This window comes from Pseudophryne corroboree, chromosome 11 (assembly GCF_028390025.1).
Source record: "Pseudophryne corroboree isolate aPseCor3 chromosome 11, aPseCor3.hap2, whole genome shotgun sequence".
Taxonomy (NCBI): Eukaryota; Metazoa; Chordata; class Amphibia; order Anura; family Myobatrachidae; genus Pseudophryne; species Pseudophryne corroboree.
The window spans coordinates 168703935-168719046 of NC_086454.1; the positions used below are offsets into that span (position 1 = coordinate 168703935).

The following is a 15112-nucleotide window of genomic DNA, read 5'->3' on the forward strand; positions in this document are numbered from 1 at the left end:
GTTTAAATGCTTCCTCATGAATGAGGTTTCCTGGTGTATTTGTAACCATTTTGGACTCTGAATCCATGATTTGTATTTACATCTTGGTAGGTCCTATTGTTTTTTTGTAAGTATTATGCAGTTCATATCTCTGAGAAAGAAAATATCTATAAATTGCATAAATTAAGAATCATACACACTGAGAGACAGGTTTATCGGTAATATAATTCCAATAAATTGTAACCTCTAAGAATCTTACACTGTGAGAACATTTTTTACATGCCACCATATGAATGAGCTTTCATGGTGTACTGTTAACAATTCTGGACTCTGAAACTAATAATCTGTATATACAAATTGGTAGGTCCTAATGGTTTTATTTGTAAATACAATGAAGTACATATCTCTCTGAATGAATATTTCTGTATCTTGTAGAAATAAAGATCTTACACTCTGAGAGAAAGTTTTATATGTGTTATTAGAAGGGATATTCCATGGTGTTATGGTTAGCACTCTGTACTCTGAATCCAGTAAATTGAGTTCAAATCTCGGTGGGACCAGGTGCATTTTCGTACAAAGTTTAATTCCTTGATTGACAAAAACTTTTCTTTTTTATACATATAATACATTTTTTTTAAATTACTGATTATTGTAAAAATGTACTAAAATCTAAAAAAAAGGTAGTTATAGAAATGTTTGTAATTATATGAATTTTACTGTGTAATCCAAATAAGCATTGATGTTAATATATGTACAATAACTTCAATAAAATGTGTCTTCTAAGAATCTAACATTTTAGAAAAAAAATGTTTAGATGTTCCCTAATGAATGTGGTTTCTTGGTGTATTGGTAACCACTCCACTCTGATCTTTGAATACAGTGATCTGTATTTAAATCTTGGTAGGTCCTATTGGTTTTTTGTAAGTACCATTCAGTTCATATCTCTCTGAGAGTACATTCTTATAAAAATATTTAGATGCTCCCTAATGGATGAGGTTTCATGGTATATTGGTAAACATTTTGGACTCTGAATCCATGATCTATATTTACATCTTGGTAGGTTCTATTGGTTTTGTTGTAAGTACAATACAGTTAATATCTCTGAGAAAGAAAATATCTATAAATTGCATAAATTAAGAATCTTACACACTGAGAGACAGGTTTATCTGTCATTTAATTCCAATAAAATGTATCCACTAAGAATCTTATACTCTGACAAAAAATGTACATGCTACCATATGAATGAGGTTTCATTGTGTACTGTTAACAATTCTGGACTCTGAAACCTATAATCTGTATAAAAATTTGGTAGGTCCTAATGGCTTTTTTTTGTAAATACAATGTAATACTTATCTCTCTGATTATTATTCCTGTAACTTGTAGAAAATAAGATCTCACACTGTAGGAGAAAGTTGTATATGTTGTGCTCAAAGAGAGGTTTCATGGTGTAATGGTTAGCACTCTTGGCTCTGAATCCAGCGATCCGAGTTCAAATCTCGGTGGAACCTGATGTGTTTTAGTACCTTCAGTTTAAGTTCTTGATTGACAGAAAGTCTTCTTTTTCATACATATAATAATTTTTTTAAATCACTGATTTTTGTAAATATGTACTAAAAGCTAAAAAAAAAGGTAGTTATAGAAATGTATGTAATTATATGAATTTTACTATATAACCCAAATAAGCGTTGATGTAAATATATGTACAATATTTGCACTAAAATGTGTCTTCTAAGAATCTAACATTTTAGAAAAAAATGTTTAGCTCTCCCTCATGAATGAAGTTTCTTGGTGTATTGGTAACCACTCGGATCTTTGAATCCAGTGATCTGTATTTAAATCTTGGTAGGTCCTATTGGTTTTTTGTAAGTACCATTCAGTTTATATTTCTCTGAGAGTACATTCTAATAAAAACTGTTTAAATGCTTCCTCATGAATGAGGTTTCCTGGTGTATTTGTAACCATTTTGGACTCTGAATCCATGATTTGTATTTACATCTTGGTAGGTCCTATTGTTTTTTTGTAAGTATTATGCAGTTCATATCTCTGAGAAAGAAAATATCTATAAATTGCATAAATTAAGAATCATACACACTGAGAGACAGGTTTATCGGTAATATAATTCCAACAAAATGTAACCTCTAAGAATCTTACACTGTGAGAACATTTTTTACATGCCACCATATGAATGAGCTTTCATGGTGTACTGTTAACAATTCTGGACTCTGAAACTAATAATCTGTATATACAAATTGGTAGGTCCTAATGGTTTTATTTGTAAATACAATGTAGTACATATCTCTCTGAATGAATATTTCTGTATCTTGTAGAAATAAAGATCTTACACTCTGAGAGAAAGTTTTATATGTGTTATTAGAAGAGATATTCCATGGTGTTATGGTTAGCACTCTGTACTCTGAATCCAGTAAATTGAGTTCAAATCTCGGTGGGACCAGGTGCATTTTCGTACAAAGTTTAATTCCTTGATTGACAAAAACTTTTCTTTTTTATACATATAATACATTTTTTTTAAATTACTGATTATTGTAAAAATGTACTAAAATCTAAAAAAAAGGTAGTTATAGAAATGTTTGTAATTATATGAATTTTACTGTGTAATCCAAATAAGCATTGATGTTAATATATGTACAATAACTTCAATAAAATGTGTCTTCTAAGAATCTAACATTTTAGAAAAAAATGTTTAGATGTTCCCTAATGAATGTGGTTTCTTGGTGTATTGGTAACCACTCCACTCTGATCTTTGAATACAGTGATCTGTATTTAAATCTTGGTAGGTCCTATTGGTTTTTTGTAAGTACCATTCAGTTCATATCTCTCTGAGAGTACATTCTTATAAAAATATTTAGATGCTCCCTAATGGATGAGGTTTCATGGTATATTGGTAAACATTTTGGACTCTGAATCCATGATCTATATTTACATCTTGGTAGGTTCTATTGGTTTTGTTGTAAGTACAATACAGTTAATATCTCTGAGAAAGAAAATATCTATAAATTGCATAAATTAAGAATCTTACACACTGAGAGACAGGTTTATCTGTCATTTAATTCCAATAAAATGTATCCACTAAGAATCTTATACTCTGACAAAAAATGTACATGCTACCATATGAATGAGGTTTCATTGTGTGCTGTTAACAATTCTGGACTCTGAAACCTATAATCTGTATAAAAATTTGGTAGGTCCTAATGGCTTTTTTTTGTAAATACAATGTAATACTTATCTCTCTGATTATTATTCCTGTAACTTGTAGAAAATAAGATCTCACACTCTAAGAGAAAGGTGTATATGTTGTGTTAGAAGAGAGGTTTCATGGTTTAATGGTTAGCACTCTGGGCTCTGAATCCAGCGATCCGAGTTCAAATCTCGGTGGGACTTGATGTGTTTTAGTACCTTCAGTTTAAGTTCTTGATTGACAGAAAGTCTTCTTTTTCATACATATAATAATTTTTTTAAATCACTGATTTTTGTAAATATGTACTAAAAGCTAAAAAAAGGTAGTTATAGAATTGTATGTAATTATATGAATTTTTCTATATAACCCAAATAAGCGTTGATGTAAATATATGTACAATAATTGCAATAAAATGTGTCTTCTAAGAATCTAACATTTTAGAAAAAAATGTTTAGCTCTCCCTCATGAATGAAGTTTCTTGGTGTATTGGTAACCACTCGGATCTTTGAATCCAGTGATTTGTATTTAAATCTTGGTAGGTCCTATTGGTTTTTTGTAAGTACCGTTCAGTTTATATTTCTCTGAGAGTACATTCTAATAAAAACTGTTTAAATGCTTCCTCATGAATGAGGTTTCCTGGTGTATTTGTAACCATTTTGGACTCTGAATCCATGATTTGTATTTACATCTTGGTAGGTCCTATTGTTTTTTTGTAAGTATTATGCAGTTCATATCTCTGAGAAAGAAAATATCTATAAATTGCATAAATTAAGAATCATACACACTGAGAGACAGGTTTATCGGTAATATAATTCCAATAAATTGTAACCTCTAAGAATCTTACACTGTGAGAACATTTTTTACATGCCACCATATGAATGAGCTTTCATGGTGTACTGTTAACAATTCTGGACTCTGAAACTAATAATCTGTATATACAAATTGGTAGGTCCTAATGGTTTTATTTGTAAATACAATGTAGTACATATCTCTCTGAATGAATATTTCTGTATCTTGTAGAAATAAAGATCTTACACTCTGAGAGAAAGTTTTATATGTGTTATTAGAAGAGATATTCCATGGTGTTATGGTTAGCACTCTGTACTCTGAATCCAGTAAATTGAGTTCAAATCTCGGTGGGACCAGGTGCATTTTCGTACAAAGTTTAATTCCTTGATTGACAAAAACTTTTCTTTTTTATACATATAATACATTTTTTTTAAATTACTGATTATTGTAAAAATGTACTAAAATCTAAAAAAAAGTAGTTATAGAAATGTTTGTAATTATATGAATTTTACTGTGTAATCCAAATAAGCATTGATGTTAATATATGTACAATAACTTCAATAAAATGTGTCTTCTAAGAATCTAACATTTTAGAAAAAAATGTTTAGATGTTCCCTAATGAATGTGGTTTCTTGGTGTATTGGTAACCACTCCACTCTGATCTTTGAATACAGTGATCTGTATTTAAATCTTGGTAGGTCCTATTGGTTTTTTGTAAGTACCATTCAGTTCATATCTCTCTGAGAGTACATTCTTATAAAAATATTTAGATGCTCCCTAATGGATGAGGTTTCATGGTATATTGGTAAACATTTTGGACTCTGAATCCATGATCTATATTTACATCTTGGTAGGTTCTATTGGTTTTGTTGTAAGTACAATACAGTTAATATCTCTGAGAAAGAAAATATCTATAAATTGCATACATTAAGAATCTTACACACTGAGAGACATGTTTATCTGTCATTTAATTCCAATAAAATGTATCCACTAAGAATCTTATACTCTGACAAAAAATGTACATGCTACCATATGAATGAGGTTTCATGGTGTACTGTTAACAATTCTGGACTCTGAAACCTATAATCTGTATAAAAATTTGGTAGGTCCTAATGGCTTTTTTTTGTAAATACAATGTAATACTTATCTCTCTGATTATTATTCCTGTAACTTGTAGAAAATAAGATCTCACACTCTAAGAGAAAGTTGTATATGGTGTGTTAGAAGAGAGGTATCATGGTGTAATGGTTAGCACTCTGGGCTCTGAATCCAGCGATCCGAGTTCAAATCTCGGTGGGACCTGATGTGTTTTAGTACCTTCAGTTTAAGTTCTTGATTGACAGAAAGTCTTCTTTTTCATACATATAATAATTTTTTTAAATCACTGATTTTTGTAAATATGTACTAAAAGCTAAAAAAAGGTAGTTATAGAAATGTATGTAATTATATGAATTTTACTATATAACCCAAATAAGCGTTGATGTAAATATATGTACAATAATTGCAATAAAATGTGTCTTCTAAGAATCTAACATTTTAGAAAAAAATGTTTAGCTCTCCCTCATGAATGAAGTTTCTTGGTGTATTTGTAACCACTCGGATCTTTGAATCCAGTGATCTGTATTTAAATCTTGGTAGGTCCTATTGGTTTTTTGTAAGTACCGTTCAGTTTATATTTCTCTGAGAGTACATTCTAATAAAAACTGTTTAAATGCTTCCTCATGAATGAGGTTTCCTGGTGTATTTGTAACCATTTTGGACTCTGAATCCATGATTTGTATTTACATCTTGGTAGGTCCTATTGTTTTTTTGTAAGTATTATGCAGTTCATATCTCTGAGAAAGAAAATATCTATAAATTGCATAAATTAAGAATCATACACACTGAGAGACAGGTTTATCGGTAATATAATTCCAATAAAATGTAACCTCTAAGAATCTTACACTGTGAGAACATTTTTTACATGCCACCATATGAATGAGCTTTCATGGTGTACTGTTAACAATTCTGGACTCTGAAACTAATAATCTGTATATACAAATTGGTAGGTCCTAATGGTTTTATTTGTAAATACAATGTAGTACATATCTCTCTGAATGAATATTTCTGTATCTTGTAGAAATAAAGATCTTACACTCTGAGAGAAAGTTTTATATGTGTTATTAGAAGGGATATTCCATGGTGTTATGGTTAGCACTCTGTACTCTGAATCCAGTAAATTGAGTTCAAATCTCGGTGGGACCAGGTGCATTTTAGTACCTTCAGTTTAAGTCCTTGATTGACAAAAACTTTTATTTTTTATACATATAATACATTTTTTTTAAATTACTGATTATTGTAAAAATGTACTAAAATCTAAAAAAAGGTAGTTATAGAAATGTTTGTAATTATATGAATTTTACTGTGTAATCCAAATAAGCATTGATGTTAATATATGTACAATAACTTCAATAAAATGTGTCTTCTAAGAATCTAACATTTTAGAAAAAAATGTTTAGATGTTCCCTAATGAATGTGGTTTCTTGGTGTATTGGTAACCACTCCACTCTGATCTTTGAATACAGTGATCTGTATTTAAATCTTGGTAGGTCCTATTGGTTTTTTGTAAGTACCATTCAGTTCATATCTCTCTGAGAGTACATTCTTATAAAAATATTTAGATGCTCCCTAATGGATGAGGTTTCATGGTATATTGGTAAACATTTTGGACTCTGAATCCATGATCTATATTTACATCTTGGTAGGTTCTATTGGTTTTGTTGTAAGTACAATACAGTTAATATCTCTGAGAAAGAAAATATCTATAAATTGCATACATTAAGAATCTTACACACTGAGAGACAGGTTTATCTGTCATTTAATTCCAATAAAATGTATCCACTAAGAATCTTATACTCTGACAAAAAATGTACATGCTACCATATGAATGAGGTTTCATGGTGTACTGTTAACAATTCTGGACTCTGAAACCTATAATCTGTATAAAAATTTGGTAGGTCCTAATGGCTTTTTTTTGTAAATACAATGTAATACTTATCTCTCTGATTATTATTCCTGTAACTTGTAGAAAATAAGATCTCACACTCTAAGAGAAAGTTGTATATGGTGTGTTAGAAGAGAGGTATCATGGTGTAATGGTTAGCACTCTGGGCTCTGAATCCAGCGATCCGAGTTCAAATCTCGGTGGGACCTGATGTGTTTTAGTACCTTCAGTTTAAGTTCTTGATTGACAGAAAGTCTTCTTTTTCATACATATAATATTTTTTTTAAATCACTGATTTTTGTAAATATGTACTAAAAGCTAAAAAAAGGTAGTTATAGAAATGTATGTAATTATATGAATTTTACTATATAACCCAAATAAGCGTTGATGTAAATATATGTACAATAATTGCAATAAAATGTGTCTTCTAAGAATCTAACATTTTAGAAAAAAATGTTTAGCTCTCCCTCATGAATGAAGTTTCTTGGTGTATTGGTAACCACTCGGATCTTTGAATCCAGTGATCTGTATTTAAATCTTGGTAGGTCCTATTGGTTTTTTGTAAGTACCGTTCAGTTTATATTTCTCTGAGAGTACATTCTAATAAAAACTGTTTAAATGCTTCCTCATGAATGAGGTTTCCTGGTGTATTTGTAACCATTTTGGACTCTGAATCCATGATTTGTATTTACATCTTGGTAGGTCCTATTGTTTTTTTGTAAGTATTATGCAGTTCATATCTCTGAGAAAGAAAATATCTATAAATTGCATAAATTAAGAATCATACACACTGAGAGACAGGTTTATCGGTAATATAATTCCAATAAAATGTAACCTCTAAGAATCTTACACTGTGAGAACATTTTTTACATGCCACCATATGAATGAGCTTTCATGGTGTACTGTTAACAATTCTGGACTCTGAAACTAATAATCTGTATATACAAATTGGTAGGTCCTAATGGTTTTATTTGTAAATACAATGTAGTACATATCTCTCTGAATGAATATTTCTGTATCTTGTAGAAATAAAGATCTTACACTCTGAGAGAAAGTTTTATATGTGTTATTAGAAGGGATATTCCATGGTGTTATGGTTAGCACTCTGTACTCTGAATCCAGTAAATTGAGTTCAAATCTCGGTGGGACCAGGTGCATTTTAGTACCTTCAGTTTAAGTCCTTGATTGACAAAAACTTTTATTTTTTATACATATAATACATTTTTTTTAAATTACTGATTATTGTAAAAATGTACTAAAATCTAAAAAAAAGGTAGTTATAGAAATGTTTGTAATTATATGAATTTTACTGTGTAATCCAAATAAGCATTGATGTTAATATATGTACAATAACTTCAATAAAATGTGTCTTCTAAGAATCTAACATTTTAGAAAAAAATGTTTAGATGTTCCCTAATGAATGTGGTTTCTTGGTGTATTGGTAACCACTCCACTCTGATCTTTGAATACAGTGATCTGTATTTAAATCTTGGTAGGTCCTATTGGTTTTTTGTAAGTACCATTCAGTTCATATCTCTCTGAGAGTACATTCTTATAAAAATATTTAGATGCTCCCTAATGGATGAGGTTTCATGGTATATTGGTAAACATTTTGGACTCTGAATCCATGATCTATATTTACATCTTGGTAGGTTCTATTGGTTTTGTTGTAAGTACAATACAGTTAATATCTCTGAGAAAGAAAATATCTATAAATTGCATACATTAAGAATCTTACACACTGAGAGACAGGTTTATCTGTCATTTAATTCCAATAAAATGTATCCACTAAGAATCTTATACTCTGACAAAAAATGTACATGCTACCATATGAATGAGGTTTCATGGTGTACTGTTAACAATTCTGGACTCTGAAACCTATAATCTGTATAAAAATTTGGTAGGTCCTAATGGCTTTTTTTTGTAAATACAATGTAATACTTATCTCTCTGATTATTATTCCTGTAACTTGTAGAAAATAAGATCTCACACTCTAAGAGAAAGTTGTATATGGTGTGTTAGAAGAGAGGTATCATGGTGTAATGGTTAGCACTCTGGGCTCTGAATCCAGCGATCCGAGTTCAAATCTCGGTGGGACCTGATGTGTTTTAGTACCTTCAGTTTAAGTTCTTGATTGACAGAAAGTCTTCTTTTTCATACATATAATAATTTTTTTAAATCACTGATTTTTGTAAATATGTACTAAAAGCTAAAAAAAGGTAGTTATAGAAATGTATGTAATTATATGAATTTTACTATATAACCCAAATAAGCGTTGATGTAAATATATGTACAATAATTGCAATAAAATGTGTCTTCTAAGAATCTAACATTTTAGAAAAAAATGTTTAGCTCTCCCTCATGAATGAAGTTTCTTGGTGTATTGGTAACCACTCGGATCTTTGAATCCAGTGATCTGTATTTAAATCTTGGTAGGTCCTATTGGTTTTTTGTAAGTACCGTTCAGTTTATATTTCTCTGAGAGTACATTCTAATAAAAACTGTTTAAATGCTTCCTCATGAATGAGGTTTCCTGGTGTATTTGTAACCATTTTGGACTCTGAATCCATGATTTGTATTTACATCTTGGTAGGTCCTATTGTTTTTTTGTAAGTATTATGCAGTTCATATCTCTGAGAAAGAAAATATCTATAAATTGCATAAATTAAGAATCATACACACTGAGAGACAGGTTTATCGGTAATATAATTCCAATAAAATGTAACCTCTAAGAATCTTACACTGTGAGAACATTTTTTACATGCCACCATATGAATGAGCTTTCATGGTGTACTGTTAACAATTCTGGACTCTGAAACTAATAATCTGTATATACAAATTGGTAGGTCCTAATGGTTTTATTTGTAAATACAATGTAGTACATATCTCTCTGAATGAATATTTCTGTATCTTGTAGAAATAAAGATCTTACACTCTGAGAGAAAGTTTTATATGTGTTATTAGAAGGGATATTCCATGGTGTTATGGTTAGCACTCTGTACTCTGAATCCAGTAAATTGAGTTCAAATCTCGGTGGGACCAGGTGCATTTTAGTACCTTCAGTTTAAGTCCTTGATTGACAAAAACTTTTCTTTTTTATACATATAATACATTTTTTTTAAATTACTGATTATTGTAAAAATGTACTAAAATCTAAACAAAGGTAGTTATAGAAATGTTTGTAATTATATGAATTTTACTGTGTAATCCAAATAAGCATTGATGTTAATATATGTACAATAACTTCAATAAAATGTGTCTTCTAAGAATCTAACATTTTAGAAAAAAATGTTTAGATGTTCCCTAATGAATGTGGTTTCTTGGTGTATTGGTAACCACTCCACTCTGATCTTTGAATACAGTGATCTGTATTTAAATCTTGGTAGGTCCTATTGGTTTTTTGTAAGTACCATTCAGTTCATATCTCTCTGAGAGTACATTCTTATAAAAATATTTAGATGCTCCCTAATGGATGAGGTTTCATGGTATATTGGTAAACATTTTGGACTCTGAATCCATGATCTATATTTACATCTTGGTAGGTTCTATTGGTTTTGTTGTAAGTACAATACAGTTAATATCTCTGAGAAAGAAAATATCTATAAATTGCATAAATTAAGAATCTTACACACTGAGAGACAGGTTTATCTGTCATTTAATTCCAATAAAATGTATCCACTAAGAATCTTATACTCTGACAAAAAATGTACATGCTACCATATGAATGAGGTTTCATTGTGTACTGTTAACAATTCTGGACTCTGAAACCTATAATCTGTATAAAAATTTGTTAGGTCCTAATGGCTTTTTTTTGTAAATACAATGTAATACTCATCTCTCTGATTATTATTCCTGTAACTTGTAGAAAATAAGATCTCACACTCTAGGAGAAAGTTGTATATGTTGTGTTAGAAGAGAGGTTTCATGGTGTAATGGTTAGCACTCTGGGCTCTGAATCCAGCGATCCGAGTTCAAATCTCGGTGGAACCTGATGTGTTTTAGTACCTTCAGTTTAAGTTCTTGATTGACAGAAAGTCTTCTTTTTCATACATATAATAATTTTTTTAAATCACTGATTTTTGTAAATATGTACTAAAAGCTAAAAAAAAGGTAGTTATAGAAATGTATGTAATTATATGAATTTTACTATATAACCCAAATAAGCGTTGATGTAAATATATGTACAATAATTGCAATAAAATGTGTCTTCTAAGAATCTAACATTTTAGAAAAAAATGTTTAGCTCTCCCTCATGAATGAAGTTTCTTGGTGTATTGGTAACCACTCGGATCTTTGAATCCAGTGATCTGTATTTAAATCTTGGTAGGTCCTATTGGTTTTTTGTAAGTACCGTTCAGTTTATATTTCTCTGAGAGTACATTCTAATAAAAACTGTTTAAATGCATCCTCATGAATGAGGTTTCCTGGTGTATTTGTAACCATTTTGGACTCTGAATCCATGATTTGTATTTACATCTTGGTAGGTCCTATTGTTTTTTTGGAAGTATTATGCAGTTCATATCTCTGAGAAAGAAAATATCTATAAATTGCATAAATTAAGAATCATACACACTGAGAGACAGGTTTATCGGTAATATAATTCCAATAAATTGTAACCTCTAAGAATCTTACACTGTGAGAACATTTTTTACATGCCACCATATGAATGAGCTTTCATGGTGTACTGTTAACAATTCTGGACTCTGAAACTAATAATCTGTATATACAAATTGGTAGGTCCTAATGGTTTTATTTGTAAATACAATGTAGTACATATCTCTCTGAATGAATATTTCTGTATCTTGTAGAAATAAAGATCTTACACTCTGAGAGAAAGTTTTATATGTGTTATTAGAAGAGATATTCCATGGTGTTATGGTTAGCACTCTGTACTCTGAATCCAGTAAATTGAGTTCAAATCTCGGTGGGACCAGGTGCATTTTCGTACAAAGTTTAATTCCTTGATTGACAAAAACTTTTCTTTTTTATACATATAATACATTTTTTTTAAATTACTGATTATTGTAAAAATGTACTAAAATCTAAAAAAAAGGTAGTTATAGAAATGTTTGTAATTATATGAATTTTACTGTGTAATCCAAATAAGCATTGATGTTAATATATGTACAATAACTTCAATAAAATGTGTCTTCTAAGAATCTAACATTTTAGAAAAAAATGTTTAGATGTTCCCTAATGAATGTGGTTTCTTGGTGTATTGGTAACCACTCCACTCTGATCTTTGAATACAGTGATCTGTATTTAAATCTTGGTAGGTCCTATTGGTTTTTTGTAAGTACCATTCAGTTCATATCTCTCTGAGAGTACATTCTTATAAAAATATTTAGATGCTCCCTAATGGATGAGGTTTCATGGTATATTGGTGAACATTTTGGACTCTGAATCCATGATCTATATTTACATCTTGGTAGGTTCTATTGGTTTTGTTGTAAGTACAATACAGTTAATATCTCAGAGAAAGAAAATATCTATAAATTGCATAAATTAAGAATCTTACACACTGAGAGACAGGTTTATCTGTCATTTAATTCCAATAAAATGTATCCACTAAGAATCTTATACTCTGACAAAAAATGTACATGCTACCATATGAATGAGGTTTCATGGTGTACTGTTAACAATTCTGGACTCTGAAACCTATAATCTGTATAAAAATTTGTTAGGTCCTAATGGCTTTTTTTTGTAAATACAATGTAATACTTATCTCTCTGATTATTATTCCTGTAACTTGTAGAAAATAAGATCTCACACTCTAAGAGAAAGTTGTATATGTTGTGTTAGAAGAGAGGTTTCATGGTGTAATGGTTAGCACTCTGGGCTCTGAATCCAGCGATCCGAGTTCAAATCTCGGTGGGACCTGATGTGTTTTAGTACCTTCAGTTTAAGTTCTTGATTGACAGAAAGTCTTCTTTTTCATACATATAATAATTTTTTTAAATCACTGATTTTTGTAAATATGTACTAAAAGCTAAAAAAAGGTAGTTATAGAAATGTATGTAATTATATGAATTTTACTATATAACCCAAATAAGCGTTGATGTAAATATATGTACAATAATTGCAATAAAATGTGTCTTCTAAGAATCTAACATTTTAGAAAAAAATGTTTAGCTCTCCCTCATGAATTAAGTTTCTTGGTGTATTGGTAACCACTCGGATCTTTGAATCCAGTGATCTGTATTTAAATCTTGGTAGGTCCTATTGGTTTTTTGTAAGTACCGTTCAGTTTATATTTCTCTGAGAGTACATTCTAATAAAAACTGTTTAAATGCTTCCTCATGAATGAGGTTTCCTGGTGTATTTGTAACCATTTTGGACTCTGAATCCATGATTTGTATTTACATCTTGGTAGGTCCTATTGTTTTTTTGTAAGTATTATGCAGTTCATATCTCTGAGAAAGAAAATATCTATAAATTGCATAAATTAAGAATCATACACACTGAGAGACAGGTTTATCGGTAATATAATTCCAATAAAATGTAACCTCTAAGAATCTTACACTGTGAGAACATTTTTTACATGCCACCATATGAATGAGCTTTCATGGTGTACTGTTAACAATTCTGGACTCTGAAACTAATAATCTGTATATACAAATTGGTAGGTCCTAATGGTTTTATTTGTAAATACAATGTAGTACATATCTCTCTGAATGAATATTTCTGTATCTTGTAGAAATAAAGATCTTACACTCTGAGAGAAAGTTTTATATGTGTTATTAGAAGGGATATTCCATGGTGTTATGGTTAGCACTCTGTACTCTGAATCCAGTAAATTGAGTTCAAGTCTCGGTGGGACCAGGTGCATTTTAGTACCTTCAGTTTAAGTCCTTGATTGACAAAAACTTTTCTTTTTTATACATATAATACATTTTTTTTAAATTACTGATTATTGTAAAAATGTACTAAAATCTAAAAAAAAGGTAGTTATAGAAATGTTTGTAATTATATGAATTTTACTGTGTAATCCAAATAAGCATTGATGTTAATATATGTACAATAACTTCAATAAAATGTGTCTTCGAAGAATCTAACATTTTAGAAAAAAATGTTTAGATGTTCCCTAATAAATGTGGTTTCTTGGTGTATTGGTAACCACTCCACTCTGATCTTTGAATACAGTGATCTGTATTTAAATCTTGGTAGGTCCTATTGGTTTTTTGTAAGTACCATTCAGTTCATATCTCTCTGAGAGTACATTCTTATAAAAATATTTAGATGCTCCCTAATGGATGAGGTTTCATGGTATATTGGTAAACATTTTGGACTCTGAATCCATGATCTATATTTACATCTTGGTAGGTTCTATTGGTTTTGTTGTAAGTACAATACAGTTAATATCTCTGAGAAAGAAAATATCTATAAATTGCATAAATTAAGAATCTTACACACTGAGAGACAGGTTTATCTGTCATTTAATTCCAATAAAATGTATCCACTAAGAATCTTATACTCTGACAAAAAATGTACATGCTACCATATGAATGAGGTTTCATTGTGTGCTGTTAACAATTCTGGACTCTGAAACCTATAATCTGTATAAAAATTTGGTAGGTCCTAATTGCTTTTTTTCTGTAAATACAATGTAATACTTATCTCTCTGATTATTATTCCTGTAACTTGTAGAAAATAAGATCTCACACTCTAAGAGAAAGTTGTATATGTTGTGTTAGAAGAGAAGTTTCATGGTGTAATGGTTAGCACTCTGGGCTCTGAATCCAGCGATCCGAGTTCAAATCTCGGTGGGACCTGATGTGTTTTAGTACCTTCAGTTTAAGTTCTTGATTGACAGAAAGTCTTCTTTTTCATACATATAATAATTTTTTTAATCACTGATTTTTGTAAATATGTACTAAAAGCTAAAAAAAAGGTAGTTATAGAAATGTATGTAATTATATGAATTTTACTATATAACCCAAATAAGCGTTGATGTAAATATATGTACAATAATTGCAATAAAATGTGTCTTCTAAGAATCTAACATTTTAGAAAAAAATGTTTAGCTCTCCCTCATGAATGAAGTTTCTTGGTGTATTGGTAACCACTCGGATCTTTAAATCCAGTGATCTGTATTTAAATCTTGGTAGGTCCTATTGGTTTTTTGTAAGTACCGTTCAGTTTATATTTCTCTGAGAGTACATTCT

General features: G+C 30.0%; 3 non-coding genes across 3 annotated transcripts; all 3 read left to right on the plus strand.

Annotated features, from left to right (window-relative positions):
* The first annotated feature begins 10865 nt into the window (after positions 1-10865).
* TRNAQ-CUG (transfer RNA glutamine (anticodon CUG)) lies at positions 10866-10937 on the plus strand. Its single transcript has one exon. It is a non-coding gene; the product is annotated as a tRNA-Gln (tRNA).
* Positions 10938-12755: 1818 nt separating this feature from the next.
* Positions 12756-12827, plus strand: TRNAQ-CUG (transfer RNA glutamine (anticodon CUG)). Its single transcript has one exon. It is a non-coding gene; the product is annotated as a tRNA-Gln (tRNA).
* Positions 12828-14647: 1820 nt separating this feature from the next.
* TRNAQ-CUG (transfer RNA glutamine (anticodon CUG)) lies at positions 14648-14719 on the plus strand. The gene has a single exon. It is a non-coding gene; the product is annotated as a tRNA-Gln (tRNA).
* Positions 14720-15112: the final 393 nt, after the last annotated feature.